Raw genomic sequence first — 19,369 nt, 5'->3', positions numbered from 1 at the left:
GCATCATTTTTACTCGCATGTGCGAGTGAAATGGGCGCACTGTAGAGCCCTGGCAAGGGCCCATGGCAGTGGTCCGAGGGGATGAGCCAACACATCGCTCATGTGTAGCTCTCAGCTCTGGGCCACCAGAGCCATGTGGCCAAACAGATTCCTATCTGCCATAAGAACTACTTTATTGGTTTGACCTTTGCTGTGTGTGTGTTTTTGCTGAGTCTCTGAGAATGTTTTTAACTTCTTTTTATTCATCTTGTCATGGAACTGTGTGATTGGTGGTTTTGTCTCCAGACGCTCATGTTTGAAGACTTGATATGCATCCTCTCCTATTTTTTGGGCCTCAACCAGGTCTTTGGCCACATCTGGTGGAGCAAGTGTGGCACTTGACAAACTCACAAACTCATTTTGGTCTGGACTCAGTGGATTCACCCAGCAGTTTTCCAGGATACCAACAATGGACTGTACATCAGTGTAATTTGTCTTGATCCGGGGCAGTTGTAGGTCTGGGTGACAGAGCTTAGAATTGCCTCGACAGTAGTCTATATTTACTTAATGATATAAAGGCCTTAGTCCTGGATCAGTCTAAAAGAAGAATATTCATTTTGATCACTTATTTTGCAAAGAAATGCATACTTTTATTTTGGAAGAATGAATTATCCCCATCTTTTAAGACTTTTGTGGACCAATTATCTTCTTTCTTGCCTTTAGAGAAAATTACTTTGGAGAAATATAACAAAGGCTATCTTTTTGATGATCTCTGGCGCCCTATAATTTCAGGTTTGATCAATTTGAACAGGTAGATTTTAAGCCTTGACATGACGTCGGTATTCCACTTTTTTTTTTTTTTCTTATGTTGGTTATTAAATATATGTACATATTGAGATTGAAAGCAAAGCCCTATACTCATTTCTTTTTCTTTTTTTTATGAACTAAACCTATTTTTTATTTTCTTAATGTGTATGTATGTATGTATGTGTATGCACGTGTATATATGCGCACACACACACACATATATAATATATATATATATATATATATATATATATGTGTGTGTATATATGTGTGTGTGTGTGTGTGTGTATGTATGTGTGTAGGTATGTGTGTATGTATAGATCAGAGTTTCCGCTAGAAAAAAATGGTGCCGGTCAAAGTGACCGGCAGAGGTTTAGTTTTCTGGACATTTTGATGATATGCCGGTCAATTATCCTATTAGCGCTTCTTAATTAGTCAAGTTGAGGAAAACTGGAGACAGGCTATGTAGCTTAAAGAATGACATAATCAGGCTGAATAGAATACAACATGTTCATTAGCCTAACTTACGTAAACATGCCTAACAAGATCTAGCCAGTATGTGTGTTTTAATGGACAGCAAGAGTCCGCTTCGTTCATTGTTTTAAAAAGGCTACGTTGTTTGTTGCTGCTACCCATGTTATCTCCAGTGGTTCCACTGTTTAACTTACACAGATGCGCACACACAAGAATGAGCGCTCACACCACTACCCCCTAAGGCTATGCCTCTTTATTTGATAACAATAAATTAAGAAATGTTTCCTATTCTGGGAAATGTTTAGTTTCTTTTTCTTTTGGTCCGCGGTTCAATGATACCGTTTAATTGTGCCGGAAATTATCCGCTGACCAGCAATCTCCTCGTCAAGGAGGCCCTAACCCTGCAGATCATAGAGAGAGAAAGCATAGGCCTACTGTATGCTTTGGGTACAGAACACAGTTGCATGTCCAGTGTACACGGAGAATGAGTGTCTTGGAGCGGCCGCAACCCCGCAACTCCACTTCCAACGTCATGATTCCGACAGATACGCCCGACACTTCTGCTTTTTATCTGGTGGTGGTGGAGTTGACCGGACATCTAAGGCTTCAGACGTTACCAATTTATCATCATCCATCACGACTGGCCTCTGAAAAAACTTTTAAGGCTAGTCTGCCTGGGCCTGGCCATGTTTGAACCGCCTCACTCATTTGTTCGTTGTTTAACATGGACGTTTTAAGCGTGCGCTTCCTATTTGAAATGCAGCATAGGCTATGCGTGTTGTTTAATAGCTTATAAACGATACATTTAAAAACATAGCCAGAGGACGTATTGCTTTAATTTTGCATGTTTGAATGTCCTTTGAAATAAAAAGATTTAACAAAAAAACAAAAAAAAGAATTGCCTCGACCCACCATCTCCCTCAGTTACCTCAGGTAGGTACTGTGATATTCTGATGTTAAGTAGTACTTTGACACAGCTCCAGGCTTGAGGCTGAAGCCTTTGGTTCCTCCGGGGGTTTGTGTGTCCTTGTTTACGGTCTCTCCGATAGTTTGATCAACAGGAATTTGCCCAAAGGGATTGTGGCTGCGAATTTGTACAGAAAAGCCTCCCTGCAGGAAGTGGACATGCACTTCAGGGCAATGCCATTGACTCAATGAGAGGTTCCTGCTCCACTAACCGTCTCTTCTAGCAGGTATATGTTGTCAAAGGCCAGGGTAGTGAAGAAATTCTGAGAAATGTTTTCATGTAGTGGTATGCCATCCCTTCAGAGTTCCATCTTCTGCAGACACAATGCTGTGTCAATCTCTTCAACCTGAGAATAGGACAAGGCGATTCAAGGTTTGTACGAGTTCTGTGTTTCCTGTCAAGTACTTTACAGCAAACGGGAGAAGTAAGTGTTTTGTTGGCTTGATTATGCCACAGGTGAGTTTCCAGTCAGCAGTTTTTGTAGGAATTGAGTAGATAGATAGATAGATACTTTATTGATCCTCAAGGGGAAATCAAGGGTCTCAGTAGCGTAAAGACATAACACACAACATGCACTTACAACAGAAATGGTAAACATTAGTATAAGTATAAACATATAACTAAACTCCACTGTACATAAAGTCAGTAGAAGATAAGATAAGAATCTAACAAACTAAATACTAAATACACTATATAAGTTAAATTAAGAAAGTCCAATGTGCTTGAGGGTGATAAAGCATAAGACGCTTGTAGTGACAGGGCCAGGACTGGTGAGGTGCTAAAGGGAGTGAGTGTCGTGATGAAGGTGCAAACAGTAGACCAACCATAGTCCTTAGTTGTGTGTGCCTGGCAAGGTGCTCAAGAGAGTGGGTGTCATGGTGAAGGTGCAAAAAGTAGTCCAACATTAGTCAACAGTGCAACAGTATGCAACAGTAGGGTCTAGAGACCAGCATAAATAATATAGTCAAATAGGAGAGTAAAGTGTAATGTAAACAAGGTAAAATAAAAACTATTTCAGTGCAAGAACAGGTTGAGGTGTAGCAGTAAAACAGTAGTGAAACATTAGGCTGTGTACAATAGTAAAACAGTAGTAAAACAGTAGTAAGCAGTAGTGGGCAGTCAGTACTAAAAAAACATGGACGTGGAGAGGGTGGAGAGGCAGACAGACTAAGCAGAGAAGTCTATCTCTCCTCTCCCCTTTAGTGAGGCATTGAACAGTTCAGTGGCCCTAGGAACAAATGACTTCCTCAGACTTTCAGTTGTGCATGGCAGTGAGCGAAGTCTCCAGCTGATCAAGCTCTTTTGGTTTTTGATAGTGCTGTAGAGCGGATGACATTCATTGTCCAAGATGTTGATCAGTTTGTTTAGGGTCCTTTTGTCAGCTATTGAAGTGATGCACTCCAGTTCAGCTCCCACTACAGAGCCAGCCTTCCTTACCAGTCTGTCAAGTCGCCCAGCATCCCTCTTCTTTGTGCTTCCTCCCCAGCATACCACTGCATAGAAGAGGGCGCTGGCCACAACAGACTGATAGAACATCCTGAGGAGCTTGCTGCACACATTGAAGGACCGCAGCGTCCTCAGGAAGTACAGCCTGCTCTGTCCTTTCTTGTAGAGTGCATCAGTGTTGGCTGACCAGTCCAGTTTATTGTCCAGGTGGAGACCCAGATACTTGTAGGTGCTTACCACCTCCACATTGACCCCATCAATGGAGACTGGTAGCAGAGTGGGCTTAGACCTTCAGAAATCCATCACCATCTCCTTGGTCTTTGAGGTGTTAAGTTGAAGGTGATTGAGTTTGCACCACTGCACAAAGTCCTCCACCAGGCTCCTGTACTCCTCCTCTTGCTCGTACCTGATACACCCCACAATTGCAGTATCATCAGAGAACTTCTGCATGTGGCATGACTCGGTGTTGTAGCGGAAGTCAGATGTGTACAGGGTGAACAGGACTGGAGAGAGCACAGTTCCCTGTGGCGCTCCGGTGCTGCTGATCACAGTGTCAGAGAGGCAGTTCTTCAGTCTTACGAACTGTGGTCGCTCAGTCAGGTAATCTGTAATCCAGGTTACCCAGGTGAGCGTCCACACCCATCTGCAAGAGCTTATCTCCCAGTCTGAGGGGTTGGATGGTGTTAAAAGCACTTGAGAAATCAAAGAACATGATTCTCACAGCACTTTTCCTCTTGTCTAGGTGAGAATGTGTCCTGTGTAGAAGATAAGTGATGGCATCGTCCACGCCCACTTTCTCCAGGTATGCAAACTGTAGAGGCTCTAGTGCATGGCGTACCTGGGGTCTGAGCATCCCTAAGACCAGCCGCTCCATTGTTTTCATCACGTGTGATGTTAGAGCGACAGGCCTGAAGTCATTCAGCTCGCTGGGGTGTGGTTTCTTGGGAACGGGGGTGAGACATTATGTCTTCCACAGTGTTGGAACTTGCCTGAGACGTAGACTCCAGTTGAAGATGTGCTTCAGTGGCTCCCCCAGTTCAGCAGCACAGGCCTTTAGCAGCCTTGGACACAGTCTGTCAGGCCCCGCCGCCTTACGAGGATGGAGTTTCCTCGACCAATGTGCTACCAAGTGAGGTGACAAACGTTGGTCTGAGGACCGAAACGTTTGTCACCTCACTTGGTAGCACATTGGTCGATGGATTAAACACTTCTTTTATTTATTTTTCAACGGCAAACAATGGTGTGCGAGTTTTCTTCCATGACTGTATATACAAACAGGCCTTTGAGGAAAAAGTGCAGACTGCCTGTCACGGGAGCTGCGAATGGCTATTTGCGCTTCTCTGTGTCATGCATATGCATTCATAAGAGGGTCAGGGTAAAGTGGGAGTATCGTGCAAACACAGGGGAGGAGAAGTGCTAATAGCAATTGATTAGGTATTCCGCCATATGTATGAAAACAGCACACGTCTGTTTTGCGGTGAAAAACTTGCGCCTGTTAAAAGCAGGTGTAATCCAAATCGTGGTTAAATGCCTCAATTAGAGAAACGTTTAGAAACAGCTGAATCAATATTCAGAGCATCGGTTTTCTTCATTTTTATATAGGTGGGCTAGTGGTGTCCCATATCCAAGGCGCATATTCTCACCTCTATGTCTAGCCACTCTGTTTCGAGGGACAAGGGGTAGGCTGGGGGAAGGGGAAGGGGAAGAATGAGAAATGGGATTGAGCCTTAGGGTCTGTAGCATTATGAATGTAACCTTATGCTTCCATAGACCTCTGTAGTTCGCCTACAAATAAGCTGCCATCTTTGTCCAAATAAGGAGATCTGGTATCTTGATTTTTTTTCTATGAGAAAATAACATAGGGATTTTGAATTATAGCACCTGTTAAACTCTTGCGGGGATTAAGAAATTGGAGGGTAAGGCTATTTGTACCCCTGGTACAATTAGTAGTGTATGCTATTCGTACTCTGGTGCAATTAGAAGTGAATTATATTCGTACCCTGGTGCACACAGCAATGTGTCCTATTAGTACCCCGTCTGGTACAAATATCAGTGTCTGCTATTTGCACCCCTGTGCATTTTTTCTGGCATATTGATCACACAATGTAATAATAATAAAAAAAAACAAGCAACATGTTTTTTTGTTACATAACAGGGTGTAAATAGCTCAGCTGTGTAATAGACACTCTGAATAAGGTATGCTGTTTGCATCAATGTATAGTTAGAAGTGGATGCTATTCGTACCCTGGTGTATATAGTACTGTATGCTATTTACACCCTGGTGCATGAACTAGCTAATTGTTGCAATCAAAACTTCCATTTGAGAACCGATTTCTTGTTCAAATTGCGCGCTCTCCAGAGACGTTGGTACACACTCACTCTGCCAAAATGCATCACATGGGAATCAAACCCCAGTCTCCCACATGCTAACCCATGTCTTTGACCACTGCACTATCTTCTTCCACAAATAGATTGCGTTTGCAGGTAAACTTATAGTTTATAGGCCTGAACGTCATTCTCACAAAATTTCTGTTAACTAACAAACTGACGGTTGTATGTGTTCACTGAACCAAGATTATGAAAATAAAACACAACTTTTCAATGTAAAACTTAATCTGAACAGATATTAGTGCCGAAACCATTCAGAATTCTTCACTTTCTGCTGACGAAAAAACAAATGTCCGCCATGTTTTTTGTGTACGTGAGCAACGTCTTTTTGTTGTTATGTCACAGGGTGTGAATAGCTCAGCTGTGTGGCCAAGGCTATTCGTACCAGGGGTGTAAAAAGAAAACACGGGAAATGCAGACATTTTGCTCTACACAGTTTTGTCCTCTGCCTTCGAGTGGATCCTGTGATCTTCGGTACGTGAAGACGACACACTTTGATCTTTGCTACCCCAGAGCTAACTTACAATGCAACTTGCCTTAAAGGAACACGCCACCCAAAATCAGTAGTGATATATGTTCTTACCGTAACTTTCACAAGTTGAGTCGTACCTCTCCCGCGTCGGTAGGTGCACTCAAACGCTCTGTCGCGCGGCGCGAATGTGTTAGCATGTTGCTATGCTAGCGGGCTCTGCCGTGGCCGTAGAGAGAGGCACATAGCAGTATTCAAACACCTCCACGTTTTACCTACTTAAATACAGTTGCACGAGTAGTTGATGAAAAATGTTAGGGCACACAACATGAAACGTGACGATTTTCCAAGCGAATAAACATGAGAACTACAATGTGTGGCGCAATAGCACTTGGGAGTACTTCGACCTAGCGTGGTAATATTATTAACACCTAATTGTAGATCCTATCCACCACAGAGTTTAGAATCCATGCTGGATCGACCCTCAGCCTCTCCCTCCCCTCTGAGCGAGAGAGGCACACACACTAGAGATGCGCTGATGGGCTATTATTTCAACCATAACTGCATAGCAAAACGTATCATCCATCAGCCATCCATCAGCACCAAAGTTTGTTGACCAATTTTCAAAACGGCACCTGCCCACCATCCGCTGGTTGTTTTAATGTAGGCTATATGATGCAGCGCTGCTGACGTGAGGCTAGAAAGCCCTTGCCTGTTCTAGAAAGACTGATCTAATGCAGCAAATATAATAAAAGGCAAAAGTCGTACATTGGCTAGGCCTATCCCCAGAATATCAGCAGCAAACTCAGTCTCTGTCGCGCAAAACAGTCTCCAAATAAAACGCACATCGGCCTGTTGCCTATTCTGCCAGCTTGTGACAATATATCGTCCAAAATGCTTGATTGCATTGCATTCTACATTTTTAGCTACATTTTCATGTACCACATCAACATTTTTGTTCAGTGAATCTTTTGTAAATTGCTTTACAATTACCGTCGGGCCTATAGGCCTATTGCCTGGCTTGCCTCAGCTTCGGTCACGTCCTTTTACAATTTTATCATTGTAATAAAAAACGCAATTTGCCACATAATTTCAGCATGCTCCTGGCCTACTAATTAATGCCTATTGTACTTTATTTTTTGCAAAAAGAAAGAAATCCTTGATAAAATAACAAGTCATTCACATTATAGGCTACTTTACACACTGTTATGTCAGGTTGACTGACAAGCCTGTTCTGAAGACTCCCATTCATTTTGACTGCACGAGCGCGTCTTTTTCAGACAGACATCGCAATTCATTTTATAGCAGGCCATCGGACAAATATGACGCCTCGATATTAAAGAAACTCCGACTCCATTCATTCTGAAAGTCCACCGCACAACAATGCAACGTGCATGTTCACATTTTTAGTAACAACCGCCAAACTTGCTTGCTTGCCTTACACATTGACGTGTTCCCAGGACACCGACCGTATGGACCACAGAGCGGTAGCACAAAACCAATACGTCTTACAAGGCGAAAACGCAGAAAGGCTAGATTCAGCGCTAGCTATCAAGGTAATCTCTCTGATCTAGAAAATATGATTAGACAAATTAGGAAAGAAACTGACCAGGAGTTGAATCGTAATGTTAAACCAATGACCTTGCAACATACTCTTGAATTAAGATCACCTGAAAGCGTGGAAGTGAATGAATGTGTTAAAGCAGATGTTGAACAATGTGCAGGATTATTAAACCAGATCACCCTGACCTCAGAAATAGTTGATGATTATTGAATGTGAATAAAAGAATGGAAAATGAACCATAACTGCAAACAATGGCCTCATAATAAATAATAAAGTGCGATGAATGAAATGTATCATTACAAGTATTTTAGTAGCATGACTTTGTGAAGTCTAGGGAGTTATGTATGTAAAAGAATTGTATGTCTCAAAACTGTGAAATGAGTAAAGTGCCTTAAACTGTTCAAATGAATGTATTCAGATTGCATTATAATGCCATAAGTGTTTGTAACCTGTAAGAATGTAACCGATCTCTCTTGATGACTGTAAAAGTGTATGTTGCTAAATGTAATGTGTCACATGGTTAAAAATGCCATTGAATGTAAACTGTTTGTGTAACCTCTGGAAACTATCTGTAAACCTGAATGTAATGTATCATCTCCAAAATGTAACCCGGAGAAGGATGTGAATGCGTGTCATCTTAAATTGTTGGTTAAGATCAGTGACTTCTAGAATGTATTAGCTATTGTGAGAATATTCCCAGCTATATTCCCAGCTACCGTGAGAATATTCCCAGCCCTCGTGGGAACCTACTAGAAGGTTCTAAACTGTCGTGGGAAAGATTGATTTGCCTTAGGAATGTGTGGGGGAGGACAAGTCTACCTAGTATAAATAGGGGTCAAACCAAATGATCGGGGCTGCTTCTTTTTTTTCCTTCCTTCAACTCTTTGGGTTTTTGCTTTATGATGTCGCGTGCGGTTGTTAGAATTCGTCCTCCGAAATTCGTTGAGAAGCAAAGTGTTGGACGTCGTGCCAGGCTGAGTCGCGGACCGAAACTCCGTGGAACCTGTTGCAGATATCAGACCTGCTACTCCGACAGAGAGTGACTGCAGAAGACAATCAGATGGATTTTTCCCTTTTTTGAGGACTTACTCTTTTTTCTTATATACCTTTTTCTCCATTTGTAGATTTACTATTTCCCTATTTTGTGGATTTACCATTTTTATTGTAGGCCTAATCTCTTCTCCATTTGTGGATTTACTATTTTCCTATTTTGTGGATTTACTCTTTTTATATTTTCTACACCTTTGTAACCTGTAAGTGGATATTACGCCGCATTTTGTTATCATCACCAAAGTGCTGAAAAGTAAAGAACTTATTTAACCTTGGCATCTAATTCTTCAAGCAGTATTTTTGTCTTTTCTTGGTCTTTCTACGAATTCCAGCAGGAGGGTAAGATAACTTGTCTCTTCTGTGGTTATTCATCTGCTCTTTCTAAGACTTGGGTTAGTTGGACTTAGGTGCTGCTGGACGGTAACTAAATCTCCATCCTTATAAAACCTGAGCAAGAAGTAGCCTATAACCTGTGTCTCTAGATAACCTCTAGGGTCAAACATCTTCGCACGTTAGCCAACTGTTCGAGACCTAGGCGTAGTCGCTCCTTATTTCATAAACATCTCAATAAAATCCACCACGGAAGGCTGATCAACTTCCAAGGGGGATATTTACTAATAGGGGTTTTAGGTTATCTGCGCCGCAGAGGGAAGTCGTGCGACTGCACTCGACAGTAGGTCCCTGCCATCTACAATGACCTCCAGGGAGGTATCGTAGGTTTTAACTGCTTAGGCCTGGGGTTACGTCTGAGAAACGGCTGACGTTGACTAGGTTCTGGGGGTTACCTGCAGGGGGCAACACAACATCTAAGTTTTCCGACTATTTTTCTTACCTTCTTTTTCCGCTGTGGATGTTAGTGAGTTTGTAGAAGTTTTAGCTCTTACGTTCTGAACATCTCGCACTGCCATCGCCCGATGTCATTTCTTAGTCATATCACTCTCTGTCTCTCTTTTAAATGCCTGGTAGGCTACAATTATGTGTTTTATATATAGGCTAATATCTAAACAAAATAACCCAGGCAGTCTCATCTAGGATATAACACAGGTTGAAGTTGGTTCTATTTAGGGAGGTGAACATCTGTAGATGACTCAGAAATGACATCGGAAGACAAGGAGTGAATATGGCAAGAGGCAAGCCGAAGTCTGCTGACAAGGGCCCGACGGTAATTGTAAAGCAATTTACAAAAGATTCACTGAACAAAAATGCTGATGTGGTACATGAAAATGTAGCTAAAAATGTGGAGAATGCAATGCAATCAAGCATTTTGGACGATATATTGTCACAAGCTAGCAGAATAGGCAACAGGCCGATGTGCGTTTTATTTGGAGACTGTTTTGCGCGACAGAGACTGAGTTTGCTGCTGATATTCTGGGGATAGGCCTAGCCAATGTACGACTTTTGCCTTTTATTATATTTGCTGCATTAGATCAGTCTTTCTAGAACAGGCAAGGGCTTTCTAGCCTCACGTCAGCAGCGCTGCATCCGTTTTGAAAATTGGTCAACAAACTTTGGTGCTGATGGATGGCTGATGGATGATACGTTTTGCTATGCAGTTATGGTTGAAATAATAGCCCATCAGCGCATCTCTAGTGTGTGTGCCTTTCTCGCTCAGAGGGGAGGGAGAGGCTGAGGGTCGATCCAGCATGGATTCTAAACTCTGTGGTGGATAGGATCTACAATTAGGTGTTAATAATATTACCACGCTAGGTCGAAGTACTCCCAAGTGCTATTGCGCCACACATTGTAGTTCTCATGTTTATTCGCTTGGAAAATCGTCACGTTTCATGTTGTGTGCCCTAACATTTTTCATCAACTACTCGTGCAACTGTATTTAAGTAGGTAAAACGTGGAGGTGTTTGAATACTGCTATGTGCCTCTCTCTACGGCCACGGCAGAGCCCGCTAGCATAGCAACATGCTAACACATTCGCGCCGCGCGACAGAGCGTTTGAGTGCACCTACCGACGCGGGAGAGGTACGACTCAACTTGTGAAAGTTACGGTAAGAACATATATCACTACTGATTTTGGGTGGCGTGTTCCTTTAAGTAGTTTCAATTAACACCCGGATCTCCTTATATGGGCAAAGATGGCAGCTTTGGTTCCTTTTTGTAGGCGAACTTCAGAGGTCTATAGAGACTACCTCATTGGTAGATAGCTGGCTTAACCAGCAAGCCAGTTTTTTAAAGACATTAGGCAATAGTTTAGATTAAGGTTAGTCTTTATTAAACTCTTTGCCAGCTCAGAAAAAATATTTTAACAGCTACCAAAATAGATGGCCATAGATAGTATAAGTTATTGTGGGGGGAATTGTTTTGGATGAGTATATATTTGTATCTTCAATTAATAGAATAGAATATATTGTTATATATTATATATTACATGTCCCCATGATGGAATTTTTTTTAGCACAGCATAACCCAATGATAGACCATTTAGATAGTTAACTTTAATACGTTTGTATACATCACTGAAGATGCGTCCCAGTGCATCCATGAGATGTTTCTTGCATAGTTTATGTCTGGCTCAGCCAGTGGCCCCTAGGAATAGACTAGGTGACAACCAAGAATAGTTTGGTCGACTACTGGAGAGACAGTTGACGGCACGGAAAGACGGCACCTGGGACAGTATGGGTTAGCACCCCAGCCTGTGTCTTTCGCGAGAAAAAACAAGCTACGGAAAGCCCTACTGAGAGATACCCCCAGAAGATCCCGAGAGGGGGGGAGGATGATATTTCCAATCGGACGGACCAAAGGTTAACAACCCATGCAAACGGACAGACGACGAATGTGACATGCATTTGCGGAAAACTGTGCAAGAATCATCGTGGCCTAAGAATCCATCAGGCCAGAATAAAATGTTTGGAGCGGGAGAGTGAGGTGCAACGCACAGGTCCTGCACCTGGTGAGACGCAGGAGGAGCCCGGCCAGGAGGCAACCCACAGAGCCCAGTCCCTCCACGTACCAGAGCCTCCCAATCCCAGCAGAGTAGTTCCGCAGCAGCGGATCAAATGGCCCCCAGCCAGCAAACGGAGTGAGTGGCTGCAGTTTGACGAGGATGTGTCCAACATCATCCAAGCAACAGCCAAAGGAGATGCTGACAGCCGACTCCAAACGATGATGACCATCATCTTCAGCTACGCCTCAGAAAGATTTGGGCAGGTAGAGAAGGGAAAAACCAAGCCCCCCTCCTACACCATGAACCGCAGGGCCACCAAGATACATCACCTGCGTCAGGAACTTTGTACCCTCAAGAAACAGTACAAGAAAGCTACTGCTGAGGAGGTGTGACCATTAGCAGAGCTGCAAAACATCCTGCGGAAGAAGCTGATGATCCTCCGCAGAGCAGAGTGGCACCGGAGACGGGGAAGAGAGAGAGCCAGGAAGTGAGCGGCCTTCATCGCCAATCCCGTTTGGCTTCACAAAACAACTGCTCGGGGACAATCGCAGTGGCCGGCTTGAGTGCTCAACAGAGGAAGTGAATCGCTTCCTCCAGGACACAGTGAGCGATCAATTTAGAGAGCAAGAGCTGGAGCCCAACAAAGCGCTCATCAGCCCCGGTCCCCCCAACAACAGAGTTCAACCTAAGGGAGCCAAGTCTGAAGGATGTTGAGGAGATCATTAAGGCAGCTCGCTCAGCATCTACTCCAGGCCCCAGTGGAGTACCTTATTTGGTCTACAAGCGCTGCCCAGAGCTTCTCCGGCACCTGTGGAAGATCTTGAAGGTGATTTGGCGAAGAGGAAGAGTTGCTGACCAGTGGAGGTGGGCTGAGGGAGTGTGGATCCCCAAAGAGGAGAACTCAAAAAACATCAACCAGTTTCGAACCATCTCACTACTGAGTGTTGAAGGGAAGGTGTTTTTCAGCATCGTCTCATGAAGACTGACAGAGTTTCTCCTCAAGAACAACTACATCGACCCCTCAGTGCAGAAGGGGGGATTCCTGGAGCTCCTGGCTGTATGGAACACACTGGTGTAGTTACACAGCTCATCAGAGAGGCCCATGAGAACAGAGGCGACCTAGCTGTCTTGTGGTTGGACCTGGCCAACGCCTATGGGTCCATACCGCACAAACTGGTCGAGCTCGCTCTACACCTCCATCATGTTCCCAGTAAGATCAAGTATCTGATTCTGGATTATTATAATAATTTTAGGATGCGGGTCACTTTTGGGTCAGTAACATCAGACTGGCATCGCATTGGAAAAGGAATAATAACAGGCTGTACCATCTCTGTTATTCTTTTCGCTCTTGCCATGAACATGGTGGTGAAGTCAGCCGAGGTGGAATGTAGGGGACCCCTAACCAAGTCAGGCGTACGACAGCCCCCTATAAGAGCCTATATGGATGACCTGACCATCACAACAACATCGGTCCCAGGGAGCAGGTGGATCCTACAAGGTCTTGAGAGACTCATCACCTGGGCAAGGATGAGTTTTAAGCCCTCCAAGTCAAGGTCCATGGTGCTGAAGAAGGGGAAAGTGATTGACAAGTTCCGTTTTTCCATCTCAGGAACTGTCATCTGATAGTATATTTTTTACTACCATATTTCTCTTGAGACTTAATCAGGACGATGCAATATCAGGATCCAGGCTTTATTCTTTTCAATGAGGGGCCAGTGGCCCTCAAGGGAGAGAGGTACATGTTTGGGTCACCCCATCATGGGTTTCCACCAGATGTTCTCAGTATTTCTCTGACTTCTCTGACTAACAGAGACCATATTTAAAGTTACACACAAAGAGAGGGAGTGACCTACTGGTATGAATATGCAAGGTAAAGGTGTGGTGTGTGGGGGATGTGGCCTTTTGGGTGACATCTGGCCAGCTTCTAGTGTCTTTTAATTAAAACTACCCCCTTTCCTGGGAAGTCCTTCAGAGGCCTGGACACATGCGGTTCTACAAACATTAACATTTCACACCTGGTGATAGGCAAGAGGCTATAGACAGGCTTTCACTGAATTCAAGGATAAACAAAGGATGCTTGCATACAGACCAAAGACACACACAGGGTACACATGGGTACAAAATCACAAATGACCATAAGAACTACACAGTATTCAAGTCATAAAGACTTGAATCATTAAACTGTTCACATAAAATATGAATACAGAATTATTTCCTTCACATCCCAATCATCACAGAGCAACCCGTCAAGAGTTTGGGGAAGCTCTTTGACTCCAGCCTGAAAGACTCTGCCGCCATCCAGAAGTCCAACAAAGAACTTGGAGCTTGGCTCACCAAGGTTGACAAGTCCGGTCTGCCTGGTAGATTTAAAGCCTGGATCTACCAGCATTCCATCCTGCCCCGAGTCCTGTGGCCCCTGCTGGTCTATGCAGTCCCAATGACAACAGTTAAGTCCCTAGAAAGGAAGATCAGTGGCTTTCTTCGGAAATGGCTGGGGCTTCCATGCAGTCTCACCAGCGCTGCACTGTATGGGACAAGTAACATCCTGCAGCTGCCCTTCAGTGGCCTCACTGAAGAATTCATGGTGGCACGCACCAGAGAAGTCCTACAGTACAAGGATTCCAGAGACTGCAAGGTGTCATCAGCCGGCATTGAGGTGAGGACAGGAAGGAAGTGGAAGGCTGGGAAAGCAGTAGAGGTGGCAGAGTCACGCCTGAGACAAAAGGCATTGGTTGGCACTGTGGCAACAGGCAGAGTGGGCTTGGGTTACATCCCGAAATCTCTGGTCAGCCAGGCCCGTGACAAGGAAAGACACCATCTACTCCAAGAGGAGGTCCGAGCAGGCGTGGAGGAAGAGCGAGTGAGCAGGGCTGTGGGACTCAGGCAGCAGGGGGTGTGGACAAGGTGGGAGAGTACACTGCAGCACAGGATCACCTGGGCAAACATCTTGCAGGCAGATTTCCATCGTGTCCGTTTCCTGGTACAAGCCGCCTACGGTGCCCTGCCAAGCCCAGCGAACCTCCATGACTGGGGGAAGAGCGAGACACCTTCCCGCCTTCTTTGCTCTGGAAGAGGCTCTTTGGAACATCTCCTCAGCAGCTGCCCAAAGGCTCTGGCTGATGGTCGCTATCGTTGGCGCCACGACCAGGTGCTTAAGGCAATTGCTGAGAGCGTAGCCTCAGCCATCAGCACCAGCAAACACCATTATGCTCCAAAGAAGGCAGTCCCCTTCATAAAAGCTGGAGAGAAACCCCTGGCGCGCCCACAATTAACAACAGGCCTCCTCCACAAAGCAGCTGCAGGTCGACCTGGGGAAACAGCTGAGGTTCCCTCAGCATATTACAGCAACAAGTCTCCGCCCAGACATGATAGTTACCTCCGAGGCTTCCAAACACCTGATCATGCTGGAACTTACGGTGCCCTGGGAAGAGCGTATTGAGGAAACCAATGAGAGGAAACGCGCTAAGTACCAGGAACTGGTGGAGGAGTGTAGGGAGAGAGGCTGGAAAACCTTCTATGAGCCTATAGAAGTCGGCTGTAGAGGCTTTGCAGGACGTTCACTTTGCAAAGTCCTCAGTCGGTTGGGTGTGACAGGAGTGGCCAAGAAGAGGGCCATTCAATCTGCAAGCGAAGCCACAGAACAAGCCACAAGGTGGCTTTGGATTAAGAGGACTGATCCGTGGTCTGCTACTGGGACGCAAGTCGGGGCTTGATCAACCCCGGCTGGGTCAACTGGGCGAGGGTGTATGATTTTGCGAGACCCGAAACACCCAATGATCCCAGGATACATAACTGAAGATATCCCCGATATCCCCGAGATGAACAACTTTCCTATGTACAATGCCTTAGCCACGCCCAACAGGAAGTGAGGTATTTGGGATTTTGTGCAGACTAATATGTGATGAAATTTGTGCTGAATTGTGATCCCAAAAGAGGTGCTTCCCATGGGTGAAAACGCAGGAAATTTGGCACACACATCAAGTGGTACAGTGAATAGACAGGGATAAAAGCTTGGCACCGGGCGTTGCCCAGGAACTCCATAGCGCCCCCTTACATCACAGTGACTTGTGGTTGGCATATAGTTTTAGATACACACACCAAATTTGGTGGGTGTATGTAACTCCCAAAAACAAACAACTTTTGTATTAACATGCCATTAGCCACGCCCACAGGAAGTGAGGTAATTAAGATTTTGTGCGTTGTGGACATGATCAATTTTAACATACTCCTCCTAGACAGTTGATCCGATTCATGTCAAAGTTGGTATACATGATGCCAAGATGTCCCTGATTCTAAATTGTGTCTAATTTTTTTGATACGTTGCAATTTGACGAAATGGCGAAACTATTAATTTTAATGCCCTTCCACATAAACAATAAATGTGTAATGATTCACCATGCATAGGTTGAAATGTTTTAAATTTCACAGGTCATTTTATACCATGTTAATGATGGTATTCACATGCCCATAATGCATGTTTGGCATTGTGCCATCAACTGGCAACAGAAAGAATGACAATTACACTGATATCACATGATCAATTTGAACATACTCCTCCTAGACGGTTTGTCACATTTATTTGAAATTTGGCAAACATTATGCCAAGATGGCGCTGATGTTAAATTGTGAATGGATTTTTGAATGTTGTAATATATTTGATATGATTTTAATATCTCACCACATAAACAGGAAATGTGTCATAAATCACAGTGCATTGAATGAATGGTCTGAAACTTCTCAGGTTAATAGATATCATGATTATGATAATATCCAGACACCCAATGGGCCTGCCTGGCATAGCGCCACCACCTGGCCAAGTAGGAAATGTGCCAGAAATGGACAATGCCTTAAGTGATTGATCTGAAAGTTTACAAACATTTTGGATATCATTATTGTGATGATATTCACATGTGTAATTTTCATGCCTAACATAGCGCCACCATCTGGCCAACCAAAAAGTGTATCAGAAATGTTCTTTGCTTAAAATAAGTGGTCTGAAATTTCTCAGGTTAATATATATATTATGATTATGATGACACCCAATGGGCCTGCCTTGCATTACGCCCCCACCTGGCCAAGCGTGTAAATGTGGCAGAAAATAAAATAATAAAAAAAATAGCACACGCATCAAATATGTACATTTCACAAACGCACCACGTCAGTGCTTTGTTGGATTCCGACATGTCACGGGTTGCGGCCCGCAGGTGCTCGGGCCCGCCATTGCCGATTGCGGCTATATTTTGTATTTGCATTTTATTCAAATACAAAAAAATGTCCTTCCATTTATTAGTATGGTGTTTGGTGCATGGTTTTCCCAATGTATTTGTGCTAATTTGCTATTTTTTTAATTTAATCTTGATTCTGTTTCTGTTTATCTGGATGTTTTGCCTCATGCCACCCTTGAATTAATCAGTGTCCCACTAGTGCCACCATGATCGCCACTGTACCTGGAATAGATTTCAACTACACACAAGTGGGACTTTTGAGAAGTAGAAGACTCCAAGAATTAAGTTCTCACCACCCTTAAGTATCCAGTCAGAACGGGTGCTTCTTGGATAACGTTACAAAACAGAAATTAACATACTGTATAGACAGCATTCACATATGGAGACCTGTGAAAAGTTGTTTGTTAGAAATAGTGTCGAAACAAATTGGTACCTTCTTGCATATGAATAAAATCCAAGAATTATATCAGTCTGGTTTCAGAGCTCACCACAGTACTGAATCAGCCTTAGTTAAAGTTTTTAATGACCTCCTCATCGCTGCCGATAATGGACATATATCAATATTGGTCCTCCTGGACCTCAGTGCTGCCTTTGACACCATAGACCACAACATACTACTCCACAGGCTTGAACATTCGATAGGCATTAAAGACTCAGCACTCGCTTGGTTTAGATCATACCTTTCCAACCGCAGACAATTTGTACAGGTTCACAATGAACCATCTACCCAGACTATGGTAAAATATGGGGTGCCTCAAGGCTCAGTACTAGGGCCCCTGTTATTTTCTCTCTATATGCTTCCTCTAGGCTCAGAAATTAGGAAACATGGCATTAAATTTCATTCTTATGCAGACGATACACAACTATACCTTTCCATAAAACCTGACGAATTGACTCCGTTAGCCAAACTTGACACATGTATACGAGACATAAAGACATGGATGACAAACAATTTCCTGCTTTTGAACTCCGATAAAACAGAAGTCATGGTTTTAGGTCCTAAAAAGATGAGGGATATCCAATCCTCATCACAGGCTTCATTTACTGATCTCCGACTATCCTCATCCACATGTGTTAAAAATCTAGGAGTTACAATTGACCAAGACCTATCACTAAGTAATCACATAAAACAGATTACCAAAGTTTCATTCTATCATTTAAGGAACATTTCAAAGATAAGGAAGTCTTTATCCCTACCAGACGCTGAGAAATTAATCCATGCTTTTGTCATCTCAAGGATTGATTATTGCAATGCTCTATACGCTGGCTGCAATAACACCTGTCTAAAGAGCTTACAGCTTATACAAAATGCAGCTGCTCGCACACTCACTAGAACTAAAAAATATGAACATATTTCCCCTATCCTGGCATCTCTACACTGGCTGCCTGTTAGAAGTCGCATTGACTTCAAAATATTACTTCTAACATACAAAGCCATTAATGGCCAGGCACCAGAATATATTAAAGATCTCCTAGTCCCATATAACCCACCCAGACCGCTACGATCACAGAATACTGGCCTTCTTGTAATTCCAAGAATCTCAAAAACTACAGTAGGAGGCAGAGCTTTCAGCTATCGCGCACCCCTCCTCTGGAATAATCTTCCTACCTCAATTCGACTAGCAGACACCCTCCCTATTTTTAAGTCTAGACTTAAAACATACCTCTTTACTGCCCCCCATAGTTAGGTATGGTGCGTGGAAATTCACCCACCTCAGGGTTTTTGGAATGGACCACCCTGCTGAGTCCTTGTGTGACTGGCACCCCAGTCGTGCGTGCGATGGTGGTCACTGACCATACCTGCGCTGGTGTCGACTACCCCTCACCATGCCTTAGTTATGCTGCTATAGCATAGTGCTGTCATGGACTTTTCATGTGTCACGCCGTTCAACCCCCCCCCTCTCCTCTCCCCCCTTCTCTCTCTCTCTCTCTCTCTCTCTCAACTCTCCCTCTCTTGCCTATTCCCACCATGGTATACTGTAACAATATATAGTACTACTGATTACTTATTGACATTAACCATTTTGATTTTCAGTAATACTAACCCACTCTACATCTCTCTTTCTTTCCCCTTACTGTACCTCACTTGTGAGGTATATCATCA

The 19,369-nt window shown here is 43.8% G+C and overlaps 1 pseudogene; it reads left to right on the top strand.

The window, feature by feature from the left end:
* The first annotated feature begins 12,258 nt into the window (after positions 1-12,258).
* Positions 12,259-15,790, top strand: LOC143121211 (uncharacterized; annotated as a pseudogene).
* Positions 15,791-19,369: the final 3,579 nt, after the last annotated feature.

This window comes from Alosa pseudoharengus, unplaced genomic scaffold (genome assembly GCF_046254945.1).
Source record: "Alosa pseudoharengus isolate Yale_2024_CS ecotype anadromous, Long Island Sound unplaced genomic scaffold, YU_APseudo_1.1 YU_APseudo_1.1_scf_13, whole genome shotgun sequence".
NCBI lineage: Eukaryota > Metazoa > Chordata > Actinopteri > Clupeiformes > Clupeidae > Alosa > Alosa pseudoharengus.
This window is presented reverse-complemented; position numbering and strand designations above follow the sequence as displayed.